This window comes from Ornithorhynchus anatinus, chromosome 3 (assembly GCF_004115215.2).
Source record: "Ornithorhynchus anatinus isolate Pmale09 chromosome 3, mOrnAna1.pri.v4, whole genome shotgun sequence".
In the NCBI taxonomy this organism is placed as follows: Eukaryota; Metazoa; Chordata; class Mammalia; order Monotremata; family Ornithorhynchidae; genus Ornithorhynchus; species Ornithorhynchus anatinus.
In genome coordinates, this window is record NC_041730.1 from 131,493,816 (window position 1) to 131,521,785 (window position 27,970).

Genomic DNA, 27,970 nt, shown 5'->3' on the forward strand with positions numbered 1-27,970 from the left:
CAACAATAATGATAATAAATACAATTGATGGATTGAAAGATATTCACTGGCAAAAAATAATAATAATTAATAATAATTGTAGTATTTGTTAAGAGCTTGCTATGTGCCCAGCTCTGTACTTAGCACTAGGGAAGAAACAAAACAGTGTGGTCTCCCACGGGACTCCTGGGCTCACCTGATTCATTGGCCTTTTTCTTGGCATCCTCCTCCACCACTTCCTCATCTACCTCCCTCTCCTCCTCCATCATCATGACATCATCATAATTCTCCCTCACTGACTTTCTGAAAACCTTCTTCAGTGGCCTCATTTTTTAAGGAGTCTGAAAAATAAAAGTAAGATTAATGGTTAGAAGAAACATGGTCAATCAGTCAGTGATATTCAAGTATTAAATGCCTGGGAGAGTAAAGTACAACAGAGTTGGTAGGCATGTTCCCTGTCCACAAGGAGCTTTTATAGTGCTCTGCACACAGTAATTGCTCAAAAAATACAACTGATTGATTAACTTATGGTAGTAATAGTAGAAATAGTAGTACCACTAGCATTTATTTATTGGAAAAGCAGTGTGGCCTAGTGGAAAGAGTCCAGGCTTGGGAGTCAGAGGTCATGGGTTCTAATCCCCGCTCCGCCACTTGTCAGCTGTGTGACTTTGGGCAAATCACTTAACTTCTCTGTGCCTCAGTTGCCTCATCTGTGAAATGAGGATGAAGACTGTGAACCCCACGTGGTACAACCTGATTACCTTGTATCTACCGCTTTCCCCACCTTCAAAGCCCTCCTAAAATCCTGTAACCTCCCGCAGACTTTCCCTGACAAATCCCCTACATCCTGAAGTGGAGCAACCAAGTGGCTCCTTCTAGCATACTATGCACTTAGACCCATCCTCGGCACTTTTGTAGATTTGTTTATTCAGTTATTTATTTTGATTTTTCTATATATAAATATTTTTTCTCTCTCCCCCTTTAGAGCTTCTTGAGGGTAGGGAAGTTAGGTGTCACTTCTCACTTTTGAACTGATCAAACAATCAGTATGGATGAGATACAAGGTCGTCAGGTCGTCCCACGTGAGGCTCACAGTTAATCCCCATTTTACAGATGAGGGAACTGAGGCACAGAGAAGTGAAGTGGAGAAGCAGCGTGGCTCAGTGGAAAGAGCACGGGCTTTGGAGTCAGGGCTCCTGGGTTCGAATCCCAGCTCTGCCACTTGTCGGCTGTGTGACTGTGGGCAAGTCACTTCACTTCTCTGTGCCTCAGTTCCCTCATCTGTAAAATGGGGATTAAGACTGTGAGCCCCACGTGGGACAACCTGATTCCCCTGTGTCTACCCCAGCGCTTAGAACAGTGCTCGGCACATAGTAAGCGCTTAACAAATACCAACATTATTATTATTATTACCCCAGTGCTTAGAACAGTGCTTGGCACATAGTAAGCGCTTAACAAATACCAACATTATTATTATCATTATTTTTTATTGAGTGTTCATAATGAAATACTTAGGCTGAACCCCATGTGGGACAGGGACTGTGTCCAACCTGATTATCTTGTATGTACCCCAGTGCTTTGTACAGTGTCTGGCACATGTTTAGCATTTCACAATTACTATTATTATTATTATTATGAATAAAAGAGAAATCCTCAGGGTCTTGGAGAAAATAATAATATATTTGTTTGTTAAGCGCCTACTATGTGCAGAGCACTGTTCTAAACGCTGGAGTAGATACAGGGTAATCAGGTTGTCCCACGTGAGGCTCAAAGTTAATCTCCATTTTACAGATGAGGTAACTGAGGCCCAGAGAAGTTAAGTGACTTGCCCACAGTCACACCGCTGACAAGAGGCAGAGCTGGGAGTCGAACTCATGACCTCTGACTCCAAAGCCCAAGCACTTTTCCACTGAGCCACGCTGCTTCCCCTAAGAGAAAATGAACTCTGTGTTCTAATCCCAACTCCACCACTTGTCTACTTTGTGAGATCTTGGGCAAATAGCTTCACTACTCTGGCCCTCAGTTACCACATCTATAAAATCTAAAAAATAAAATCTATAAAATGAGGCTTAGGATTGAGAGCCCTATGGGGGTCAGGGACTAGGTCTAACCTGACCTTCTTATGTCTACCTCAGCATTTAGTACAGTGCCTGGCACATAGTAAATGTTTAGCAAATACCATTAAAAAAAATACCCTGGCCTATTTCACTCCTGGATGGTGTAGGTGTGGGAGGGACTGAGGTAATGGGGAAGCAGTGTGGCCTAGTTGATAAAGCAGAGGCCTGGAAATAAAAATGACCTGAGTTCTAATCCTGGCTCCACCACTTGTCTATTGTGTGACCTTGGGCAGGTCACTTAATTTCCCTGTGCCTAAGTTACCTCATCTGTAAAATGAGGATTAAGACTGTGAGCCCCATGTGGGACATGGACTGTGTTCAACCTGCGTAGCTTGTATCTGAACCAGCACTCAGTACAGTGCCTGGCAGATAGGGAGTGCTTAAGAAATACCATTTAAGAAATGGGGGAAAATGGGATAGAGGGACAGACAAGGGAATTGGGCTAGATGAAAATTGCAGCTGCAGGAGGGCTGGGCAAGCCTCAGCTAAAGAAAGTCACCCCAAGAGCCACCCACAAGTAGTGACCTAAAAAGGACATTGTCCAACACATGAACGCTGAATGGGATGTAGGAGGGGGGGAAGAGGAGGAGCCAGGGTAATGGTGAAGGGGACATAGGCAGATGATGAGATGATGACAAACGAATCTATGTATGGGCAGGGAATGTGTCTGATAGCGCCATGGTATTGTACTCTACCAAGCGCTTAGTAAAGCACTCTGTACATAGGAAACACCTAATGAATGAAGCCCAGATTGATTGATTGACTGAGGAGGAGAAGAGATCTTAAATTTTGCTGTCATGTGCTTTTCATACATGCTTCTCAGGTCTGCTGCCCAACTAATAAAGCTCTGCTACAGAATGTCATGTACTGAGCCAAGGATTAAGAGTGGGGTGAGCGAGAGGCTGGGGAGCCCCTAGGTCTGATCTTAAGGTCCTGGCTCCAGAGACCTCAAGGGCAGATTTAATGGGGAGTGGGTTTAGATTCTGGACCAACAAGAGTATTTATCAAATGTCCATGGGATGCAATATACCATACTGATTGTTTGATCAGTTCAAAAGTAAGAAGTGACACCTAACTTCCCTACCCTCAAGAAGCTCTAGAGGGGGAGAGAGAAAAAATATTTATACATATTTTATACATAAATCAAAATAAATAACTGAATAAACAAATCTACAAAAGTGCTGAGGATGGGTCTAAGTGCATAGTATGCTAGAAGGAGCCACTTGGTTGCTCCACTTCAGGATGTAGGGGATTTGTCAGGGAAAGTCTGCGGGAGGTTACAGGATTTTAGGAGGGCTTTGAAGGTGGGGAAAGCTGTGGTTTGTCGGGGCAGCATCGCTGTGGTCTCCAAAAAATGGAGCAGCGAGTTGCTCTTTCATTGGCTACTTCTGGCTGATTCTGCTGAGAATCTTCACACTGAGAAATAGCTTGGTCTAGTGGCTGAGCCCAGGCCTGGGACTCAAAAGAACCGGTTTCTAATCCCTGATCCCCAACTTGTCTGCTATGTGACCTTTATGCAAATCACTTCATTCCTCTGGGTCTCAGTTACCTCATCTGGAAAATGGGGATTACTCAATCAATCAATTGTATTTACTGAGTACTTACTGTGTGCAGGACACTCTACTAAGAGCTTAGGAGAGTATAGACAACAATATAACAGACACATTCCCTGTCCACAGTGAGCTTTCAGTCTAGAGACTAAGACTGAGCTCCATGCGGGACAGGAACTGTGTCCAACCTGATTAGCTTGTTTCTACCCAAGTGTTTAGTACAGTGCCTGGCACATAATAAGGGCCTAACAAATGCCATTAAAAGAAAAATATTCTTTAACTGGACTTCATTAACAGCGTGACTGCCAATTTGTTCAAAAGACCGGTCAACATTAATTTCACTGAGAAAGAAAGAAAAATGTACAGACCTGAAAAAGCAACCCCTTTCTCCTCCTCATCCACCAGCTTATCCTCAGTATCCCTAAATTCATCATAGTCCTTTCTCATTTGATTCTTTTCGGTATCTTCTATCTCCTCGTAATTGGCCTCAGTGTAGCTCACGATTTCTTCATAGATGTCCTCAGGGAGAGCATTCAGATCTTTTCTAAAAACTAAAAAGAAAATCAGATTCCTTTAGAAATTTTCTTTCAAAAAAATGAGCAGGATAGGGTGCAATATGCCAAGGGTTCTACGTCAATATGATCACTCAGTGTCCTTTGAGATGCCTAAACAATCAAGATCTCCCATTAATAATAATAATTACAGTATTTGTTAAGCGCTTACTATGTGCAAGGCAATATACTAAGCACTGGGGAGGATACAAGCAAATTGGGTTGGGCATAGCCCCTATCCCATGTGGGACTCACAGACTCAATACCCATTTTACAGATGAGATAGCCCCAGAGAAGTGAAGTGACTTGCCCAAGGTCACACAGCAAAGTGGCAGAATCAAAATTAGAACCCATGACCTTCTGACTCCCAGACCCATGCTCTAACCACTTCATCATGATGCTTTTCATTAGTTCATTAATTTTTTCAAGTAGTTCACACATATTCCCCCAAGTTCCCGTAGTTGGGAGATATTGTTTTGGGTATTAAGTACTTGTTTAGATCGATAATCCTATATTCCATTTACTGCATCAATCTGATCATCACTGGTAATAGAAACAGTAGTCCTAAAATTTATTAAGCATTTACTGGGTGCAGAGCATTGTAGTAAGCCCTGGGAAAGAGTATACAGGTGGGAATTAGACACGGACCCTGTCCCTCAATGGTCCCTCAAGCAGAAAAGAAGACGAAGAAGAATGGGTAAAGAAGAAAAGAAAAAAATGAAGAAAAGAAAAAAAAGATGAAGAAGAAGAAAAGGAGAAGAAGGAGGAGGGAAAGAAGAAGAAGAAGGACAAGGATAAGTAGGACGAGAAGGAAAAGGAGGAGGAGGGGGATAAGGAGGAGAAGAAGAAGGAGAAGAAGGATAATAAGAATACTGGTATATGTTCAGCATTCTCTATGTGCCAAGCACTGTACTAAATGCTGGGATATATCTAAGATAATAAGGTCAGACATGGTCCCTGTCCCATCTGGAACACTCAGTGCAAGTAGGAGAGAGAACAGATACATAATCCCCTTTTTATAGATCATGAAACTGAGGCCCAGGGAAGTTAAGTGAGTTACCAAAGCTCACTCAGCAGGCAGGTGGGAGAGGTGGGATTAGAACCACTTATCCAATCCATCACCAAAACCTAACAGTTTCACCTTCGCAACATTGCCAAGATCTGCCCTTTCCTCTCCATCCAAACTGCTACCTTGTTGGTACAGTGCCTCATCCTAACCCGACTGGATTACTGCATCAGCCTCCTTTCTGATCTCCTGACCTGTCTCTCCCCACTTCAGTCTATATTTCACTCTGCTGCCCAGAAGATCTTTCTACAGAAACGTTCAGGGCATGTGACCCCCCTTCTCAATAATCTCCAGTGGTTGCCTATCAACCTCCATGTCAAACAAAAACTCCTCACTCTTGGCTTTAAAGCTCTCCATCTCCTTGCCCACTCCTTCTCTCCTCCTACAGCCCAGCCCACACACTCAGCTCCTCTACCACCTCTAACCTCCTCACTGTGCCTCATTTTTGCCTGTCCCACAATTGACCCCTGGCCCATGTGCTACCTCTGGCCTGGAATGCCCTCCCTCCTCACCTGCCAAACAAGCACATGTCCCCCCTTTCAAAGCCCTCCTGAGAGCTCACCTCCTCCAGGAGGGCTTCCCAGACTGAGCCCTCCTTTTCCTCAACTCCTCCTCCCCTCCCCATCTCCCCTACTCCCTCCCTCTTCTCTATCCCCCTCCCCACTCCAGAGCACTTGGGTATATATGTACACATTTATTACTCTATTTTATTAATGATGTATATATATGTATATATATATACACACACACATATATAATTCCATTTATTTACACTGATGCTATTGATGCCTGTTTACCTGTTTTGTTTTGTTGTCTATCTCCCTCCTTCCATTGGTGGGCAGGGATTGTCTCTGTTGCTGAATTGAACTTTCCCAGTGCTTGGTACAGTCCTCAGCACACAGTAAGCACTCAATAAATATGATTTAATAAATAAATGAACTCAAGTCATCCTACACCCTGGCCCTTGCTTTTTCATTCGTTCATTCAATTACTTTCATCGTATTTATTGAGCACTTACTGTGCGCAGAGCACTGTACTAAGCACCTGGAAAGTACAAAAAAAGAGAGAAAATCCCTGCCCACAGTGGGCTTACAATCTAGAAGGGGCAAGACACACATCAAAACAAGTAAACAGGTATCAATATAAGTAAGTAGAATTATAGTTATAAAAATATGGAACACGTCACAAATTTGCATGTCATCCTTTCCATTAGATTACCCTGCTTCTCAGGAGGCAGTGATCCGAATCCATGGACCCCACCAGAACTAACCAGCTATATCTTCCCGGGAATACTGGGAATGTGTCTGGATCCTGCTGGGACTCCTGACCACAGACGCCGACCTCTAGTACAGCCCGTTGCCCACCAGGGATGGTCCAAACCGGGAATAGATTCGTCTCAGGAGAGATGTCACCCAAAGACTATTTGTCTTGTTGATTCAGCTCTCTGAGAGTCTTCCTCATTGCATCAGACACCAGGAATGATTGGTCCCTGGTCCTGCACTTCCAGAGCCCATGGGTTGGTTTGGACTTCTGAAAAACTCATCCAGGCCCATGCCATTCTCCCTGGTCCCGTCAGAGACTTCATTTCCTGCCTCCACAGTGAAATCCATATGAGACCATCCAGGGTCAGAGGGCAAGCTGGGACCCACCCAGCAGCGTCCTGTACAAATGCGGCCCATGGCTCTGACAGGGCCTGCGATCTGCTGGTTTTGGGCCTGAATGGACCTCAAATGTCCAACCTACATGAAAACAGAGTGGTTTAGTGGATAGACTCTGGGCTTGGGAGTCAGAAGGACATGAGTTCTAATTCTGGCTCTGCTACTTGTCTGCAGGTGACCTTGGGCAAATCACTTAATTTCTCTGGGCCTCAATTTCCTCATCTGGAAAATGGTGATTAAGAGTATGAGCCCCATGTGGGACTGAGACTGTGAGATTGAGTCCAACTTGATTTGCTTGTATCCACCCCAGCGCTTAGAACAGAGCCTGGGACATAGTAAGCACTTAACAAATACCATCATCATCATCATCATCATCATTATGTGGGAGAGGGACTGTTTCCAACCTGATTAGCTTGTGTCTATCCCAGTGCTCAGAACAGTGTTTGACACATAGGAAGCATTATTTGCTTTGGCACATAAGAAGCATGATAATGATTTTCATTATTGTTAATTATTATCATTCATCTCTGCCCTCACTGACTTGCCTGTTGTAACTCATGGATTAGCGAGCGAGTCTCCTTGCTTTCAAAGCAGGGGAAAAGTCAGTGGGGTTAACAACAAACCACATCGGAGAGGGTTACCTGTTTCCGGTGATGAGGTTATCATTTGTCTCTCACCTAGGAAGAGAAATGAGAAGAATGAGACTCGGGGAGGGAGATTGGTAGATTAGTTGCTCCAACTTTTCCTACCACAGCTTCGCCATTGGCTCCACCTGCCAGCTATCATGATACAAAGAGAGGCAGTGCTGGGTATTTTGGGTAACGGATAAGCCCGGAAAGCAAGAGGGGATCATACAATTCTACTCTGTGGAAGAGATGGTCAGTCTTGAATTGAGATCTGATCTGATATATGGGCACTCAGTGATAAAACTCTGTCAGTAGCATCATCTTTGAGTCCAGAGGGCAGTTAAAATGCTTGCATGTGTGACTGTGTGTGTTTGTGTCACCCCCAATTAATCAGTCAATCAATCATTGGTATTTATTGAGTGCTTACTGTCTGCAGAACAGTGTACAAAGCACTACAGAGTTGTTAGATATGTTCTCTGCCCACAAGGTTTACAGTCTAGAGGGAGAAACACCCTTGAAAATGATTTACAGATATGTACATAAGGGCTGTGAAGCTCGGGGAAGGGTGGGAGGAGTGAATATCAAGTGCTAAAGGGTATAGATACAAGTGCAAGTGTGATGTAAAAAGGTGAGGGAGTAGAGAAAATAAGGGCTTAATTGGGGAAGACCGCCTGGAGGAGATGTGCTTTTAATAAGGCCTTGAAGATGGGGAGAGCGGTGGTCTGTCAGATATGAAAGGGATATGAGTTCCAGAATAGTGGAAGGACATGAGCAAAGGATCCACAGTGAAATAGACGAGACCAAAGTACAATGTTAGTGTTAGAAGAGAGTGGTGTGTGGGCTGGGTTGTAATAGGAAATCAGTGAGATCAGGTAGGAGGGGGCAGGCTGATTGAGTGCTTTAAAGCTGATGGTAAGGAGTTTCTGTTTGTTGAGGAGGTGGATGGGCAGCCATTGGAGTTTCTTGAGGAGTAGGGAGATAAAGGATTGAATTTTTTTTTAGAAAAGTTATCTGGGGAGCAGAGTGAAATATGGGCTGGAATGGGGAGAGACAGGAGGCAGGGTGATCCACAAGAAGGTTAAAGCATTAGGTCAAGGGGGGAAAGGATAGCCTCTTGGAACTGCAATGTAGCAGTTCATTTGCAGAGGAAAGGGTTGATTTTGGATGTTTTGAAGGTAGAACTAACATGATTTGGTGATTGATTGATTATGTGGGTTAAATGAGAAAGATGAGTAATAATGTTGGTATTTGTTAAGCGCTTACTATGTGCAGAGCACTGTTCTAAGCGCTGGGGTAGACACAGGGGAATCAGGTTGTCCCACGTGGGGCTCACAGTCTTAATCCCCATTTTACAGATGAGGGAACTGAGGCATGGAGAAGTTAAGTGACTTGCCCACAGTCACACAGCTGACAAGTGGCAGAGCTGGGATTTGAACTCATGAGCCCTGACTCCAAAGCCCGTGCTCTTTCCACTGCGCCACGCTGCTTCTCATGAGTCTAGGATAAATGCCAAGGTTATGGGCATGTGAGACAGGGAGGACAATAGAGCTGTCTACTGTGAGGGGAACGCTATGGGGAAGACAGGATGTGGGTGGGAAGACGATGAGTTCTGTTTTGAATATGTTTAAGGTGTCAGTGGGACACACAATTAGAGATGTCCTGAAGGCTGGAGGAAAGAAAGACAAGACTGCAGAGTTAGGGAGAGGTTGGGGCTGGAAAGGTAGGTTTGGGAATCATCTGCAGAGATGGAGGTTGAAGCCAGGGGAGCAAGTAAGTTCTCCAGGGCAGTGGGTGAAGATGGAGGATAGAAGGAGACCCAATACTGAGCCTTGAGGGACTCAAGAGGATGGGTGGCAGAGGAAGGAGTCTGTGAAAGAGACTGAGAATGAGAGGACAGAGAAATAGGAGAACCAAGAGAGGACAGTGTCAGTGAAGTCAGGGTTTGATAATGTTTCTAGAAGGGGGTGGTCTACAGTTTCCAAGGGAGCTAAGAAGTTGAGGAGGACTAGCATGGAGTAGAGGACATGGCAACAAGGAGTTGATTGGTGACCTTTGAGAAGGCAGTTTCTATGGAGTAAGGGAAATGGAAGCCAACTTGAAAGGGTTCCAGGAGAAAATTGGAAGAGAGGAGAGGAAGGTGTAGGCAATTCACTCAAGAAGTTGGGAGAGGAATGCTGAGTGAGAGGGGACAATTACTAGAGGGACTCATGGGGCTAAGGGAAGTTTTTTTTTTAGGGTGGGGAGACATGAGCATGTTTGAAAGCAGTGGGGAAGAATCCATTGGAAAGTGAATGATTGAAAGAGTAGCAGTCAGAGAGGAAAGAAAGGAAGAGGCAAGAGTTTTAATAAGGTGCAAAGGTCTGGGATCAGAGGCATAAGTGGAGGGCATTGATTTTGAGAGGAGACAGGAAGTCTCTTCAGATACTACAGGGAAAGATGGGAGAGTTGAAGAAGGGGTGGGGCATGGGAGGGACTGGAGAGGATCTCAGGAGATTTAGGGAGATCAGGCCTAATGACTTCAATTCTGTCAAGATTACTAGGGTCATGAAATGGTGGGGAAAGTGGATCATGGGGTTTTAAGAGGAAGTTAAATGTCTCAAACAGGTGGCATGGCAATGGGAATGGGTGGCAATATGGATGGAAAAATTTCTTTTCTCACCAGAGAACAGTTGAGGTGGGTTTGGCAGGAAAGAAAAGAGCCATTGAAGACTCAAGGAGTCAGGAAACTTTGCTGCAGGGATTTTTGGGGATGCTTCCATGTAGGATATCGTCTCTGTTGCTAAATTATGATCTTGGTAAGGAAACCCAGGTCACATGGGTTTTGGGGCATGATGGAGGGCATGGATCACCAGGGACTTGGGTGTTGATGGGACAGTGGTGCCCTCTGCCATGAGCCGATAAGGTTGGCCTCTCTCTAACCAGGACCTAGTCATCATCTCAGTTCAATCCCACTCTCTCCCAGCAAGACAAAACTTCCTCTCAGTGGTTCTCATATTCTTCCCTGGCTGACTCCCAGTACTGACCAGAACAGTTGACAGCAGCATCTTCCTTGTGGTTGCAGTCGGTGTGGCCCCAGGGGGCGGCCGGACAGTCCTAGAGAGAAGCCTCGCTGCCCCGGCATCGGACTTTGTCCAGCCAGATGGTGCCCGTCCCTGGACCAAAGGCCGCCCGTCCCGGGGCCGCCAGCGCCGCTCCGCAGCTCAGCTGTCTGCACACGATGTGGGCATCCGCCAGGTCCCAGGCATCGTCGCACACTGTGCCCCAGGACCCACCATGCCACACCTCCACGCGCCCCGAGCAGCCGTCCTCGCCGCCCCGCACATGCACCTTCTCCTATGCTGGAAACCACAACCCCATCCGTCTCATCCGCACCTCCAGGGGCAATGAGGGGGCAGAGAGGGGTAGGACAAAGACAGGAATAGTGGGCGAGACAGAGAGGCAGAGAGAGAGAGAAAAAAAATGAGAGAGAGAGATAGGGAGAGATAAAGGAGAGAAAGAAGGAAATGGAGAAGGAATTGGAGAAGGAGGGAGGGGGGAAGAAAAGGAAGAGGGAGAGGAAAAGGGAGAGAGAAAAGGGAGTGTTGGGGGGGAGGAAGAGAAAGAAGGAAATGGAAAAGAGAGAGGAAGAGAGAAAAGGAAAGGAAGAGGGAGAAGGAAAAAGAGGGAGGAAGAAAGAGGCAGATTGGAGTGAGAAGAGAGGAGAGATGGGTCATACCTGTGCAGTTATTGAAGACTAAGCATTTAAGGGTCTCTTCAGGCCTCTCATTTATTTCATCTGCCTCTTCTGAGAAGATAAAGAGAAGGGGAGTTACTGTAGTCAATGATGCTGGATAGAAATATCAACTGCTACCCTTTTAGATTATCAGAGTACCCTTAATCGCCACTACTCCCAATCTCAGAAAGATGGTGAATGTTGTTACATTAGCATTAGCATTAGCACATAAAGCAAGGCTAGCATTTTTTGAAATATTTTAGCAGAGTACCATTAAACCCCACTGAGAAATTATACATTAAGCTAAAAATCCCTAAAGTGCACTGATATGTTCCCAAGATACAAAAGGTTGACAATCATATTAAAATCACTGAAGAAAATCACTATAGCTGCCCACTCACCACCATAAATGTATACAAAAAATGTTAGTAGCTTTTAATAGTTGAAAATGTTAGTAGCTTTTAATAGTTGTTTGAGATATGAATATATAGGTAAATGTAATTTTCAGATATTAGCCTTCACATTCCCCTCTCACGGTCGCACCTGGAAAGTTTCCAGTCCTCTACCAGTCTCTGCTATGGGAGGGAGAGTTAAGCAGAGGCCTGTCCATGCCATTCCTAGCTTGGAAAGTGATTAGCAAGTGGAAGGCAATCTGCTACAAGTCAAAACTCACCCGGGCTGGGCAGCAGTAGCTTGGGAGAGAGTTGAGGGCAGAGACTCAAGTTTACTGTGTGGAAGGAGGCAGTGGTAAACCACTTCCGGATTTTGACCAAGAAAACTCTATGGATCCACTACCAGAACGATTGCAGACGGACAGCGGGGCGTTCTGGGAGAGATGTGTCCATAGTGTCGCTATGGGTCGGAAACAACTCGACGGCGTAAGACAAGACAAGCCTTCACATCCCACTGAGCAATAAAGCATCCCGCATTAACACGTTTGAGGTCTGCCATTATCTATGATATATAGGTGCCATTTAAATTGATCCTTAGAGATGTGCATAAGCCAGAGCTGTCTCTGCCATCCAGAGGCTGCAGCTGGAAAGGTTTTAACTTCTAACTAAGGAAACCAGAGTTTACAGAGTTGTTTCAAAGCTAAGGAACCCTCTAACTAAGAGTGGCATTGAAATTGGCTAGTGCCAACCCTGCCCACAAGCTGCTTTCACTCTCATGGTATATTGCAAATCAAGGCCAGAGGTTATAGATCGACAAGGCCATCACCTTCACAAGTGATCCAGGCTTCTTCCGAACTGAGGCACGAGTGTGGATGCCAAGGTGCAGAGGGACACTGCCACAGAGACGTCTGGTGCTCCTCCCGGCATTCGATGTGGTCCACCCAGGTCAGCCTGGATTCCGTATCCGATTCCGGTGTGGGCAACAGCTGTCCCTGGGCTTCACATCGCAGTTGTTTGCATATCACGGTGAGGGAGACATTCGTCAGGGAATTATGGCACACGCTTCCCTATGTCCCGTTGTAGAAAACCTCCAGCCGCCCAGTACAGGCTCAGGAACCGCCAGTGAGCCGCACATTTGTGAACTCCGGGGAGAAAGAAACGACTGTGAGCTCAATGTGGGCAGGGAATGTATCCGATTATTGTCCTCTTGTACTCTCTCAAGAGCTTAGTACAGTGCTCTGCACAAGGTAAGTGGTCGATAAATATGATTAAATAAATGAATAATGGAACTGAGAACTGTGTCGGCTCAGGGGCCAAAACCCAAAGATTGAAGCAATGGGGCCTAGTGGAAGGAGCACGGGCCTGAGAGTCAGGAGATCTGAGTTCTAGTTCTACCTCTAAGATCTGCCTGCTGTGTGACCTTGAGCAAGCCACTTAATGTCTCTAGGTCTCAGTTTCCTCATCTGTAAAATGGGTTATAATACTTATTCTCTGTCTCCCTCAGAAAGTGAGCCTCATGTGCTCCAAGAAGCCTTCCCCAATTAAGACTTCTTTTCATTCATTCATTCAATAGTATTTATTGAGCGCTTGCTATATGCAGAGCACTGTACTAAGCACTTGGAATGTACAAATTGGCAACAGAGAGAGACAGTCCCTGCCCATTGATGGGCTTGCAGTCTATTGCAAACTCTTCTGTCTAAGTAGGCTACGAAACTTGGATCTGTGACATTTAGGCATTTGATATTCATCTGACCCACAACCCTACAGCACTTAAGTACCCATCATAAATTACTTATTTATTTATATATCTCTCTCCCTCTCTAGACTGTAAGTTCATTATGGGCAGGGAATGAGTCTATTAATTCTTTTGCGTTGTCCTCTCATGAGCATTTGGTATAGTGCTCTTCACAAAGTAATTGTTCAATTCTCACTATTGGTTAACTGATTGAATCCTATTGGCTTGTGTTGTTTCTGCTTCAGCATTTATCATAATGTTTGGCACATAGAATGCTACTGATGTCTGTCTACATGTTTTGCTTTGTTTCGTTGTCTGTCTCCCCCTTTCTAGACTGGGAGCCCATGGTTGGGTAGGGATTGTCTCTATTTGTTGCTGAATTGTACTTTTCAAGCACTTAGTACAGTTCTCTGTTCACAGTAAGCGCTCAATAAATATAGTTGAATAAATGAATGAATGAATAGGAAGTATAGAACAACTGCCCTGTTGGTGCCCACCGCCCCTCTTCTCGCACCACGCGGAGATGATCCCCAAGAGCCGCAGAACTTGCCTGAGCAGAGAACGCTGATGTCCTCCTTGTGTTGGCAGTCGTGCCGGCCCCAGCCCGCGGAGGGGCACTGCCAGAGGTGAGACTCGTTCCCCGCGCAGCCCAGCTTGTCCAGCCAGATGGGCCCCGTCCCGGCTCTGTGCTCAGCGAAGGTGGTGGCCTCGAGGGCCACGCCACAGCCCAGCTGCCGGCAGACCACCTGGGCATCCGCCAGGTCCCAGGAGTGCAGACCATCCCTCAGCGCCCGTCGTGAAGCACCTCCACCCGCCCGGCACATCGCTCAGGACCATCTGCCAGATGCAGGCCTTCGCTCTCTGTGGGCACAGACTGATCTTGCTCTTTGTCCCCGCTCTATGGGACCGGGCCAGGGGTGGGGCGAGGGTGTGGCAGGGATCAGTGCCAGGACCGGGGTTGGGGGTGAGCCTGGGATTGGGCTCAGGGCTCAAGGCAGAATTGGAGGTGGGATCATGGCAAGGGGCAGAGCCATTGTCAGGGGTGGGGAAATGTCTAAAGTGGAACCATGGTTAAGGGAGGGACTTGAGTTGGGACCAAGACCAGGGGTGAGGCTAGGGTCGGGACCCAGCCTGGGAGTTGGACGGGCCCATGGGCTGAGCGCGACAGGGCAGGGTCAGGAATACTGCCGGAAATCACCAGAGCAGATGATACCCGCAACCCTCACCATCCCTACAGAAGATGGTGGGGCAGTGGAGATAAAGCACTGGGTCAGGAGGGTCTCGTTCCCATTGAAGCTGATGGCATTGAGCTCCACAGGGCCCGCCTCTGAGCCAGGGGCTGGCAGAATGAAACTGTAAGCTCTCTGGACCTCTCCACAGTGCAGCTGTCGGCACACCACCCCAGCCTCTGTCAGGCCCCAGGCCTCGGCCACAATCCGGCCCCAGACGCCCCGCAGGGAGATCTCCACGAGGCCGTCACACCGGCTCTGCCCGCCCTGCAGTCCCAGTGCCTCCACCGACTCACCTGGGCTAGGGGAGAGGGAAAATGTGGGCACGTGCAGAGAGGGCTTGCCAACATTCCTCTGAGAAGGGCACAGCTCAGAAGAGACCAAAGCCAGAGCAAGAACCCCTCAATGAAGGAAGGTAAGAACTGACAGGAGGACCACCATCAGCTACAGGGTGGTGAGTTCTCACTCAACATTTCAAACAGGGAAAGAAAGAGAGAACAATTTTATTTCCATAGGGCAGGAAATCATGGATGGTTTCATCTGGAAAATGAGCTAACCAATCTCCTCAGGGTACCTTGTAATACATGCATATATGCTTAAGAAGCACTTTGGCCTAGTGAATGGAGCCCAGAACTGGGAGTCAGAAGAACCTGGATTCTAATCATGGCCCCGCCACTTGTCTTTTGTCAGCTTAGGCAAGTCATTTCACTTCCCTGAGCCTCATTTCCCTCACATGTAAAATAAATAAAAATTATTATTATTATGGTATTTAAGTGCTTACTATGTGCCAAGCACTGTTCTAAGCGCTGGGTTAGTTGCACTCGGGATTCAGAGTCTTAATCCCCGTCTTAAAGTTGAGATAATTGAGGTATAAAGAAGCGAAGTGGCTTGCCCAAGGTCACACAGCAGACAAGTGGCGGAGCCGAGGTTAGAACCCACGTTCTCTGACTCCCAAGCCCGGGCTTTTTCCACTGAGCCCTGCTGCTTCTTAATGGGGATTAAAACTGTGAGCCCTATGTAGAAGAGTTACTGTCTCTAATTTGATTGGCTTGTATCTATCCCACCGCTGAGTGTAGTGCTTGGCACATTGTAAGCTCTTAACAAATGCCACTAAAAGCAATAATAATAATGAAGAACGATAATATATTGTTATTATATGTCAAGCACTATATGAAGTGTGGAGGCAGATTCAAGATCATCAGATCCTGCATTGGGCTCATAGTCTAAGTAGAAGGGACAACAGGTATTGAATCCCCATTTTACAGATGAGTAAGTGAGGCACAGAAAAGTTAAGTGACTTGCCCAAGGTCACACAGCAGGAACGTGTTGGAGCTGGGATTAGAAGCCAGGTTCTCTGACTCCCAGGTCCTTCCTCTTTCCACTTGGCCATGCAGCATCTCTGGCAGAAGCAGTGGCAGAGGCCATGACAGTGTCACCTCCAAAGGTGGTGACAATGGATGACCTCCTAATAATGGCAGCCCCATGGGATTTACCAAGGATGGAGGCTACATGGGATTTCCCAAAAATGGCTGAAGCCCATTTTTTTTTATGCTAGGGCCTGGGCAGTTTCTGTCCAGATAGAGGTTCCACTGCCCTTCACAAAGATGGCGGTGGGACAGAAGGACCCATAAATTGCACTTTAGGAGTCGAACTGCTCAGGGCACTGGGTTGATGAGGCAACAGGGACAGGACAGGGGGCAAGAGAAACATTCTTCTGCAAAACGTTAGATGTGACATCATTACATCACATTTTGGAGCAAGTGCCTGAACCCAGACCTGATCATCCTTAGACTCTTTTGTGTGTTCTAGACATGTCTGCCCCCTCCTCAAAAATCGCCAGTGGTTGCCTATCCACCTCTGTATCAAACAAAAACGCCTCACTATTGGCTTCAAAGGTTTCCATCACTTTGGCCCCTCCTACCTTCTCTTCTTCTCCCTCCGAGCCCGCACACTCCACTCCCTCTGGTGCCGCTAACCTTGTCACTGTGCCTCGTTCTCACCTGTCCCGCCGTCGACCCCTGGCCCACATCTTACCTCTGGCCTGGAATGCTCTCCCTCCTCAAATCTGCCAATCAATTACTCTTCCCACCATCAAAACCTTACTTAAGGCTCACCTCCTCAAAGAGGGCTTCCTAAACTAAGCCCTTCTTTTCCTCATCTCCCACTCCCTTCTACATCGCCCTGACATGCTCGCTTTGCTCTTTCCCCGAAAGCACTCATGTATATATCTGTAATTTTATTTATTTGTATTAATATTTGTTTATTTGTATTGATGTCTGTCTCTCCACCCCCCAGATTGTGAGCTCACTGTGGGCAGGGAATGTCAGTCTACTGTTGTAGTGTACTTTCCCAAGTGCTTAGTACAGTGCTTTACACACAGTAAGGGATTAACAAATATGATGAAATGAATGAATTCAGGGTAAATGTTTCTGAAATCAGCTTTTGCATTCCAGATGGATCAGAGTGAGCATGAAGAGGTTCCCCTCATTTTGAAGCAGAAACCATTCTGTATCGAGAGACCGCTGTTCATGGATGACCCCATTGTTGGACAGCGCTGCCCGGTCCTTCCCCTGCCCACAGCACCTTCCCCGGGCTGGCACTCACCGGAGCAGATGGTGGTGGCCAAGTGGTGGGGCGGGCAGGCGGTAGCCCCCAGTGCTCTCCGTGGGCAGTTCCACAGATGGGGCTCCATCCCCGCACAGTGAAAAGCATCAGTCCAGGCAGGGCCATCCCCCAACCCAAAGGACGCTCCGCCCGAGGTCGCCAGTGCCGGCCCACAACCCAGAGGAGGACGTGAGCATCCGCCAGGTCCCAGTGGGCGGCGCGCAGGGGGCCCAAGACCCTTCCACCTACAGCTCCACTCGCCCCTCGCAGTGGCTGCTGCCGTTTGCCAGCCTGTATTCTGGGCAGGAGGACAAGAGGTGGACAGGGAGTCAGGATTAATAGCAATGCACTAGATGCTGAACAGGACACAGAGATAGATAGTAATTGTTCGTCACAATAGCAATCATCAGTATTGAGCGTCCACTGTGGGTTTTGCACAGCTTGGAGAGTCCCATAGAAGCACACCCTCCCCCCCACCAACCCTCTCCCCTACTTTCCCATCCTTCCCTGCAGTATCCTCAGAGGAGATTTCCTCCCTCCTCGCAAGTGCCACCCCCTCCACCTGCGCCTCGGACCCCATTCCCTCTCACCTTATTAAAACCGTCGCCCCTGCCCTCCTCCCTTCCTTAACTTCTATTTTTAACCACTCAATCTCCAGTGGCTCCTTCCCCGCTGCCTTCAAACATGCCCACATCTCCCCATCCTAAAAAAGCCCGCTCTTGACCCCACTTGCCCCTCCAGTTATCGTCCTATCTCCCTACTACCCTTCCTTTCCAAAATCCTAGAACGGGTCGTCTACAATCGCTGCTTAGAATTCCTTAACTCCCATTCTCTCCTGGACCCCCTCCGATCTGGCTTCCGTCCCCTCCGCTCTACCGAGACTGCTCTCTCTAAGGTCACCCGTGACCTCCTTCTTGCCAAATCCAATGGCTTCTACTCCATTCTGATCCTCCTTGACCTCTCTGCTGCCTTTGACACTGTCGACCATCCCCTCCTCCTCCATACCTTATCTCACCTTGGCTTCACGGACTCCGTCCTCTCCCGGTTCTCCTCTTACCTCTCTGGCCGGTCATTCTCGGTCTCCTTCGCTGGCGCCTCCTCCCCCTCCCATCCTTTAACTGTTGGAGTTCCTCAAGGGTCAGTTCTCGGCCCTCTTCCATTCTCCATTTACACTCACTCCCTCGGTGAACTCATTCGCTCTCATGGCTTCGACTACCATCTCTACGCAGATGACACGCAGATCTACATCTCCGCCCCGTCCTCTCCCCCTCCCTTCAGGCTCGCATCTCCTCCTGCCTCTGGGACGTCTCCACCTGGATGTCGGCCCGCCGCCTAAAACTCAACATGAGCAAGACTGAGCTCCTCATCTTCCCTCCAAACCCGGTCCTCTCCCAGACTTCTCTATCACCGTCGATGGCACGACCATCCTTCCCATCTCTCGGGCCCACAATCTCGGTGTCATCCTTGACTCATCTCTCTCGTTCACCCCACACATCCTATCCGTTACCGAGACCTGCCGGTTTCACCTTTACAATATCGCCAAGATCCGCCCTTTCCTCTCCACCCAAAAGGCTACCTTACTGTTACGGGCTCACGTTATATCCCGGCTAGACTACTGTGTCAGCCTTCTCTCTGACCTCCCTTCCTCCTCTCTCGCCCCGCTCCAGTCTATTCTTCACTCCGCCGCCCGGCTCATCTTCCTGCAGAAACGGTCTGGACATGTCACTCCCCTTCTTAAAAACCTCCAGTGGTTGCCTATCAACCTGCGCTCCAAACAAAAACTCCTCACTCTAGGCTTCGAGGCTCTCCATCACCTTGCCCCTTCCTACCTCTCCTCCCTTCTCTCTTTCTACCGCCCACCCCGCACGCTCCGCTCCTCCGCCGCCCACCTCCTCGCCGTCCTTCGGTCTCGCCTATCCCGCCGTCGACCCCCGGGCCACGTCCTCCCGCGGTCCCGGAACGCCCTCCCTCCTCACCTCCGCCAAACTGATTCTCTTCCCCTCTTCAAAACCCTACTTAAAACTCACCTCCTCCAAGAGGCCTTCCCAGACTGAGCTCCTCTTCTCCCTCTACTCCCTCTGCCACCCCCCCTTTACCTCTCCGCAGCTAAACCCTCTTTTTCCCCCTTTCCCTCTGCTCTTCCACCTCTCCCTTCCCATCCCCACAGCACTGTACTCGTCCGCTCAACTGTATATATTTCCATTACCCTATTTATTTTGTTAATGAATTGTACATTGCCTTGATTCTATTTAGTTGCCATTGTTTTTACGAGATGTCCTTCCCCTTGACTCTATTTATTGCCATCGTTCTCGTCTGTCTGTCTCCCCCGATTAGACCGTAAGCCCGTCAAACCTCAGGGACTGTCTCTATCTGTTGCCGACTTGTTCATTCCAAGCGCTTAGTACAGTGCTCTGCACATAGTAAGCACTCAATAAATACTATTGAATGAATGAATGAATGAATGAATGAATAAAAGCACACAACATGATCCCTGGCCACAGAAAGTGTACAGTCTAATGGGAAAGATAGACCAAAAACTACTTGAGAAATAGGAACGGGACACCAAGCCTAGGAGCTTATAGCCTTGGTGAGCCCCAAGGAGCCCAGGATTTGTTCACATGACTGCCTCTGGGACCAGACTCAGATCCTAGTGGAAAGAGCTGACACCTGGCAGTCCAAGAACCCATATTCTAATCCCAGGACTACCGTAGACCTGCTGTGTAACCTTGGACAAGTCACTTAACTTGTCTGAGCCTCAATTCCCTTATTTGCAAAATGGGGATTCAATACCTGTTCTTGCTCCTACTTAGCCTGTGAACCTCCTACATGGGAAAGGCTGATTGTCTTATATCTACTCCAATGCTAAGTACAGTGCTTGGTGCATAGTAAGTGCAGAAAAGTACCATCATTATTATTATCATCGTTATTATTGTTATTATCCTTGTTACTGTTATTATCATCATCATTATTATCCTTATACTCTGCCACTTCCCTACCTGTAATTTCTTTTAATATCTGTCTGTTCCCTCCACCAGATTAGAGGCTCTCTAATGGCAGGTCCTACCCTAACATTTAGTTACAGTACTTGACACATAGTATCGGCTTGACAAAAGCCACCAATTAATCAATCAATCTTATTTATTGAGCACTCACTGTGTGCAGATCACCATACTAGGTATTTGGGAGAGTACAGTGTAAGGTTGGTAGATATGTTCTCTGCCTACAAATGCTTATAACTGTTCTCTGCATTCATTAGGTACTAAATAAATACCATGGATTGATTGAATATTGAAAGACTATGGAACAGTATCTAACAACTGAGAAACCAGTGTGGCCCAGTGGAAAGAATATAGCCCTGGGGTCAGAGGATCTGGGTTCCAGTGCAGTGCTGAGCACTTAGTACAGTAATCTGCAGTCAATCAATTGAATTGATTGAGTTCTTAACTGTGTATAGAGCACTTTACTAAGTGTTTAGGAGAGTGCAAAATAACAGAGTTGGCAGACACGTTTCCTACCCACAACGAGCTAAGAGTCTAGAGAGGGAGACACATTAATGTCTACATCGATGTTTCCTCTCTTACACTTCTCTCCTTGACCCCATTGCCTTCAAGACATCTGTTTTTGGATGACTCATTGTCACCTCAAACTTAATATGTCCAAAACAGAACTCGTTATCTTCCTACCCAAACCCTGGCCTGCCCCTGACTTTCCCAACAACGTAGACGGCACCACCATCCTTCCTGTCTCACAAGCTGGTGACCTTGGCGTTATCCTTGACTCCTCTCTCTCATTCAACCCAGATATTTAATCCATTGCTAAATCCTGTTGGTTCATCCTTCACAACATCGCTGACATTTGCCCTTTCCTCTCCCTCCCAACTGCTATTATGTTAGTCCAAGCACTTATCCTATCCACCTTGATTACTGTATCAGCCTTTTTGCGGACCTCCCTCCCTCCCTCCTGTCTTGCCCGACTCGAGTCCCTACTTCACGCCCAGATCATTCTTGAACAGAAATGAGGAGTTCATGTTTCCCCACTCTTCCAGAAGCTCCGTAAGTTGTCCATCCACCTCTGAATCCAACTGCAACTCTTTACCATTGGCTTTTAAGCACTCAATCACCTTGCCCCCTCATACTTCCCCTCACTGCTCTCCTACTACAACCTGGCCAGCACACTGTGCTCTTCGAATGCTAGCCTTCTCATTGTACTTGACTCTCTTCTATCTCACCACCAACCTTTTGCCCACTTCCTGCCTCTGGCCTGGAATGTCCTCCTCCTCTTATCTGACAATTACTCTCCCTGCCTCCCTAACAAGAGGCCTTCCCTGTCTGTCTTCCTTTCCCCTTTTCATACTTCCTTCTGCGTTTCCCTGACTTGGTCCCTTTATTTATCCCCCCTCGCAGCCCCACAGCACTTAAGTACACACCTGATTTTTTTTTATTATATCTTGATGTCTGTCTCTCCCTCTAGAGTCTAAGCTCATTGTGGGCAGGAAATTTGTCTGCTGTATTTATATACTGTACACTCCCAAGCACTTATTACAGCACTCTTCACACAGTATACGCTCAATAAATATGATTGACTGACTGATTGCACATAGTATTTGCTCAATTATTACCACTGATGATGATGATGATGAGATGGTGATGATGAGGGTAACTCATTCCCATTTACCAGATAAGAAAATGGAGGCCCAGAGAAAGTATACAACTTGACTAAATCACACAGTGGGTTAATAGTCAGGTCACAAGTCCTAACTTGGAAAGATGACTTCTGTCCTACAAAATGAAACTAAAACCCGGACTAGAATGTCCTAGCTCCCATCTTGAAGAGAAACCTTACCTGAGCAGCGTATGGCGGCGTCCTGACTGTGGGAGCAGGGCTCCGTCCGTGGGGGCCCATGGGGGCAATGGAGCAGGAGAGACTCGTTCCCTCGGCAGCAGAAGGTCTCCTTTGTCCACATTGGCCCCGGCCCCTGGCCAAAGTGAGCACCCCCCAGCGTGGACATGGCGGCTCTGCAGCGCAGCTCCCGGCAGACCACGTGGGCCGTGGCCAGGTCCAGGTCCGACTGGCAGACCGTGCCCCACTCCTGGTCCCACCACACAACCAGGCACCCTGAACAGAGGTCTTCCCCACCAACCAGACGCACCTCCATGTACCCTGCAGAGACAAGCAGAATCACAATGGCATTAACTCCCAGTACACAGAGTGACCCTTATTCATCCTCGTTCAGACTGTGGTTCCCTGCCAGCCTTGCCCTGCCCAAACAAGCAGCCCCACAACCGTGTTAGCCTCCACACACAGAGTGACCCCTGGTCTTCCTCATTCAGATCAAAAAGCACTCTTTCCTCCTAAGAACATTTAATACTTGGGACTCCTGATCTCATCTTCAGGAAAGCAATAGCACATCAACATAGTAACATCAATGTTCCTGCAAACAATAAGGTCATAATTGCATCATATAGTGCCCAGAATGACCTCATGGAGAGTGGTGGTGGTGGGGCAAGTGCCTGAACCAAGACCTGATCATCCTTAGACTCTTTTATGTGTCCTAAGCATACTCCCCACATTTCCCCTCAAAAATCTCCAGTAGATGCCTATCCACTTCCATATCAAACAAAACCTCCTCACTACTGGCTTCGAAACTTTCCATCACTTTGCCCCCCTCACTTTGCTTCTCTCCTTCTACAACTCAGTCCACACACTTTGCTCCTCTGGTGCAAACCTTCTTACTATGCCTCCCTCTAGCCTGTCTTGCCACTGCCCCCTGGCCACGTCCCACCTCTGACCTCAAACACCCTCCCTCCTCAGATCTGCCCATTAATCACTCTTCCCATGTTCGAAGACTTACTGAAGGCTCACCTCCTCAAAGAGGCCTTCCTAGACTAAGCTCCACTTTTCCACATCTCCCACTCCCTTCTGCATCGCCCTGACATTGTCCCTTTGCTCTTCCTTCCCTCCCCACCATATAGCATTCTTGTATATATCTGTACTTTTAATTATTTGTACTATCTGTTTATTTTTATAAATGTCTGTCTCCCCAACTTCTAGATTGTGAGCCTATTGTGAGTAGAGATTGTCACTCTGGATTATAGTATTGGACTTTCCCAAGTACTTAGTACAGTGCTTTGCACACAGTAAGGGCTTAATAAATATGACAATGAATGAATGAATAAATTCAGGGCTAATGTTTCTGAAATCGGCTTTTCCATTCCAAATGGATCACAACGAGCATGAAGAGGCTCCCCTCGTTTCAAAGCAGAAACCATTCTGCATGCAGAGGTTGCTGCTCGTGGGTGACCCTATAGCTGGACAGAACTGCCTAGTCCTCCCCATGCCCACAGTGGCCTCCCCAGACCGACACTCACCGGAGCAGACGGCGGTGGCCACGTGGTGGGGTGGGCAGGCGGCGGCCTCCAGCATGCTCCGCAGGCAATACCACAGACTGGGCTCCGCCCCGTGCAGTGAAAGACGTCGGTCGATGTGTTGCCAACTCCCAGGCCAAAGGACTCTCCACCCGCAGTCATCAGCGCCTCCCCGCAGCCCAACTGGCGGCAGAGGATGTGGGCGTCCACCAGGTCCCAGTGGGTAGCATACAGGGAGCCCCAAGACCCTTCCACCTGCAGTTCCACTCGCCCCTCGCAGTGGCCGCTGCCGTTCACCAGCCTGTACTCTGGACAGGTGGACAGGAAGACAGGATTAATAGCAATGCACTAGTTGCTGAACAGGTCACAGAGTTAGATAGTAATTGTCTGTCATGATAGCAATCATCAGTATTGAGCGTCCAGTGTGGGCTTTGCACAGCTTGGATAGTCTCATAGAAGCACATGACATGATCCCTGGCCACAGAGAATTTACAGTCTAATGAGAGAGACAGACCAAAAACTACTAGAGAAATAGGAACGGGACACTGAGCCAAGGAGTTTATAGCCCAGTGAGCCCCAAGGAGTCCAGGATTTGTTCATGTGACTGCCTCTGGGACCAGATTCAGATCCTTAGGGAAGTAGTGTGACCTAGTGGAAAAAGCTGATACTATGTGTCAAGCACTGTAACTAAATGTGGGGTAGAATCTGCCCTTAAAGATCTTATAATCTAGTGGAGGAGTCCAAGGATCTGGGAGTCCACGGACCCGCATTTTAATCCCAGGACCATCATGTACCTGCTGTGGGACCTTGGACAACTCAGTTAGCTTGCCTGAACCTCAGTCCCCTCATCTGCAAAACGGGTATTCGATACCTGCTCTCCCTCCTACTTAATAACAATAATAATAATGTTGGTATTTGTTAAGTGCTTCCTATGTGCAGAGCACTGTTCTAAGCGCTGGGGTAGATACAGGGTAATCAACCTGTCCCAAGTGAGGCTCACAGTCTTAATCCCCATTTTACAGATGAGGTCACTGAGGCACAGAGAAGTTAATTGACTTGCCCACAGTCACACAGCTGACAAGTGGAGGAGCTGGGCTTTGACTCCCAAGCCCGTGCTCATTTCCACTGAGACATGCTACTTCTTAGCCTGTGAGCCTCCCACATGGGGAAGGCTGATTGTCTTATATCTACTCCAATGCTTAGTACAGTGCTTGGTGCATAGTAAGTGCAGAAAAATATGATTATTATTATGACCATCTTTATTGTTATTATTATCATCATTATTATTATTATCACAGTCATTATTATCCTTATACTCTGCCACTTCCCCTACCTGTAATTTCTTTTATTGTGTATCTGGCTCCTCCACTAGATTATAAGATCTTTAAGGGCAGGTTCTACCCCACATTTAGTTACAGGGCTTGACACATAGTATCGGCTTGACAAATGCCACCAATTAATCAATCAATCCTATTTATTGAGCACTCAGTGTGTGCAGAACACTGTACTAAGGACTTGGTAGAGAACAATATATCAGAGTCGGTAGACATGTTCTCTGCCCACATTGGTACTTAATAAATACCACGGATTGATTGAATATTGAAGGACTAAGGGACACTATCTAACAATTAAGAAACCTGTGTGGCCCAGTGGAAAGAGTATGGCCTGGGAGTCAGAGAATCTGGGTTCCAGTACAGTGATAAGCAATAGGTACAGTGCTCTGCAATCAATTAATTGTATTTATTGAGTTCTTACTGTGTATAAAGCACTATACTAAGTGCTTGGGAGAGTGCAAAATAACAGAATCAGTTGAAACGTTTCCAGCCCACAATGAGCTTAGAGCCTAGAGAGGGAGGCACATTAATGAAAATCAATAAATTACAGCTATGTACAAAAGTGTTGTGCAGCTGAGGGAGGGGGAGACAAAGTATGCAAGTCCAAGTGCAAAGCTGATGCAGCAACTGGAGGTGGAGAAGTGGGAGAGTGGGAGATGAGGAAATGAGGGCTTAGGGAAGGCCTCTTGGAGGAGATGTGCTTTAGTAAGCCTTTGAAGTTGGGGAGAGTGATCGTCTATCATTTATGAAGAGGGAAGGTGTTCTAGGTCAGTGGTAGCATAAGGGCAAGAGGTCGGCGGTGAGGTAGACGCGATAGAGGTTCAGGGGGTAGGTTGGCATTAGAGGAGTGAAGTGTGTGGGTTGGATTTCAGTAGGAAATGAGGGAGATAAGGTAGGATAAGGCAAAGTTTCTGTTTGACCCCTGGAGGTTTGGGAGGAGTGGAGAAACGAGGACTGAACGTTTCTGTAGAAAAATGATCTGAGCAGCAGAGTGAAGTAGGGACTGAAGTGGGGATTGTTATTGTTATTTTGTTACTATTATTATCAAATGCCATTGAGTTGCTTCCAATTCAGGGAGACTCTATGGATATATTTTCTCCAGAATGTCCTATCTTCTGCCATAATCTGTAACCTAACTCTCTAACGGTTCTTCGGTTACTGTAGCTAGGGTTTCTATCCACCTAGCTGCTGGTCTGCCTCCTCCACGTTTTCCCTAGATTTTTCCTAGCATTAGTGTCTTCTCCAGAGAATTAGCCCTCTTGAGTATGTGTCCAAAGTGTGCTAATCTAAATCGAGTCATGTGGCCTTGCAAAGACCACCGTGGCTTGAATTGCTAAAAATCCCATTTATTTGTTTTTGGGGCAGTCCTTGGTATTTGCAAAAGCCTTCTTCAACACCACATTTCAAAAGAATCGATGCTCGTTCTATCCTGTTTTTTCACTGTCCAGCTTTCGAATTCATACACTGTCACTGGAAACACCATAGAATTGACCATTTGTAATTTTTTGGCAGTTGTTACATCAGCACATTTCATGATTTTTTTGCAGGCTCTTCATACTAAATCTTCCACTGCTATCCCTCTGGTATAGTTCCCGTGTGTATTCCTTCCAACTCTGTTTGATTCCACTGGCATTGTTTATCGTCAGTCCATCTTGGTTTTTAACAAAGTCAATCTGAGGATGAAATGTTCCCTTAATTTCCTTAATCTTCTGGAATAGTGATCTTTTCCATCCATAACTGTAATTGACTTCCATTTCCTTACATACGCAGTTATCATATTTCTGTTTGTCCTTCCTGGCAGAACGGTGGAATTCTCAGTTCAGTTCTTTAACCAGGTTCTTTTGTCCCCTGACTGTTGCTTCCTTCCTTTTCCTGACCACTTCCAGAGTTATGTTTGACTTCCATTTTGGCTTCTGCTTCCTGATCTTTTGCAATGCTGTGTCTCTTTCTTCCTTGATGACATTTTTAATCTCCATCCACATTTACTCAGGTTCCTTTTCTGTGAGATTAGGCACCTCGGATGGATTTTTTTTACACGATCTTAAAAATGCAGGGGGAATGTTCATCGGCTCACACTTGGGCAGCTATAAGGCATGATTGATCTTTCTAAGTTTTAGCCTGAGTTTACACATTAACAGCTCATGATCTGTTCCACAATCAACTCCAGCCACGTTTTTGCTGCCAAAATAGAACTCTTTTATCTCTTTCTACAAATAAAACAGTCTATTTGATTTCTGTTTAGTCCATCTGGTGAAATCCATGAGTACAGTCATCATTTAGGTTGGTGAAAGATGTAGGCAGTAAAAAGTCATTCGATTCACAGAAATCATGAAGTCAGTCTCCGCCTTGATTCCGATTTCCAAGGTCATATTTTCCAACAACCTTCATTTCCATTACATGGCCAACTTTTGCATTCCAGTCCCCAGTGAAAATCAACCCATCTTGATTGGAGCTTTTATCAATCTCTCTCTCTGCACTCATCGTAAAATCTACATATTTCATCTTGCTTTTAATCTATTTTAGGGGCACACACCTGAAGTTTTGTCACATTGAATGGTTTTCCTCTGAATCCAATGGAAATCAATCAGTCATTGACAGCATCATATTTGATAACTGTCTTAGCATTTTTCTTGGTCAAATTACTGCTACACAATTTCTCCTTTTTCAGCATGCGCGGAGTAGTATATAAGACACTCCCTCGATTGGAAATGCCCAATATCAGTCTATTTCGGTTTGCTTATTCCTAGGATGTCGATCTTCAATCGATCCATTTCATTCATTACTATTTCCAGCTTTCCCTGGTTCATGCATTCCATGTTCCAATAATAAGGTTATCTTATAGCTTCGGTTTCTCATTTCTCACATGGTAACATCAGTAACCAGAGGTTGCAGTTCAGGCTTTATTCCAGCCATGTCACAAACACCCGCAATACTCTGAGACATCATGTTCTCATCCCCAGTAGCTCGTTGAGTGCCTTCCGGCCTGAGGGGCTCATCTTCCAGCACTCTATCTGCAGTCATTCTGGTATGTGCATCCATAGAGTTTTCATGG

The 27,970-nt window shown here is 46.9% G+C and overlaps 2 pseudogenes; both read right to left on the reverse strand.

Annotated features, from left to right (window-relative positions):
• Positions 1–258: 258 nt before the first annotated feature.
• LOC120638003 lies at positions 259–14,210 on the reverse strand (annotated as a pseudogene).
• A 351-nt stretch (positions 14,211–14,561) lies between these two features.
• LOC100086871 lies at positions 14,562–27,939 on the reverse strand (annotated as a pseudogene).
• Between the last annotated feature and the right edge of the window lie 31 nt (positions 27,940–27,970).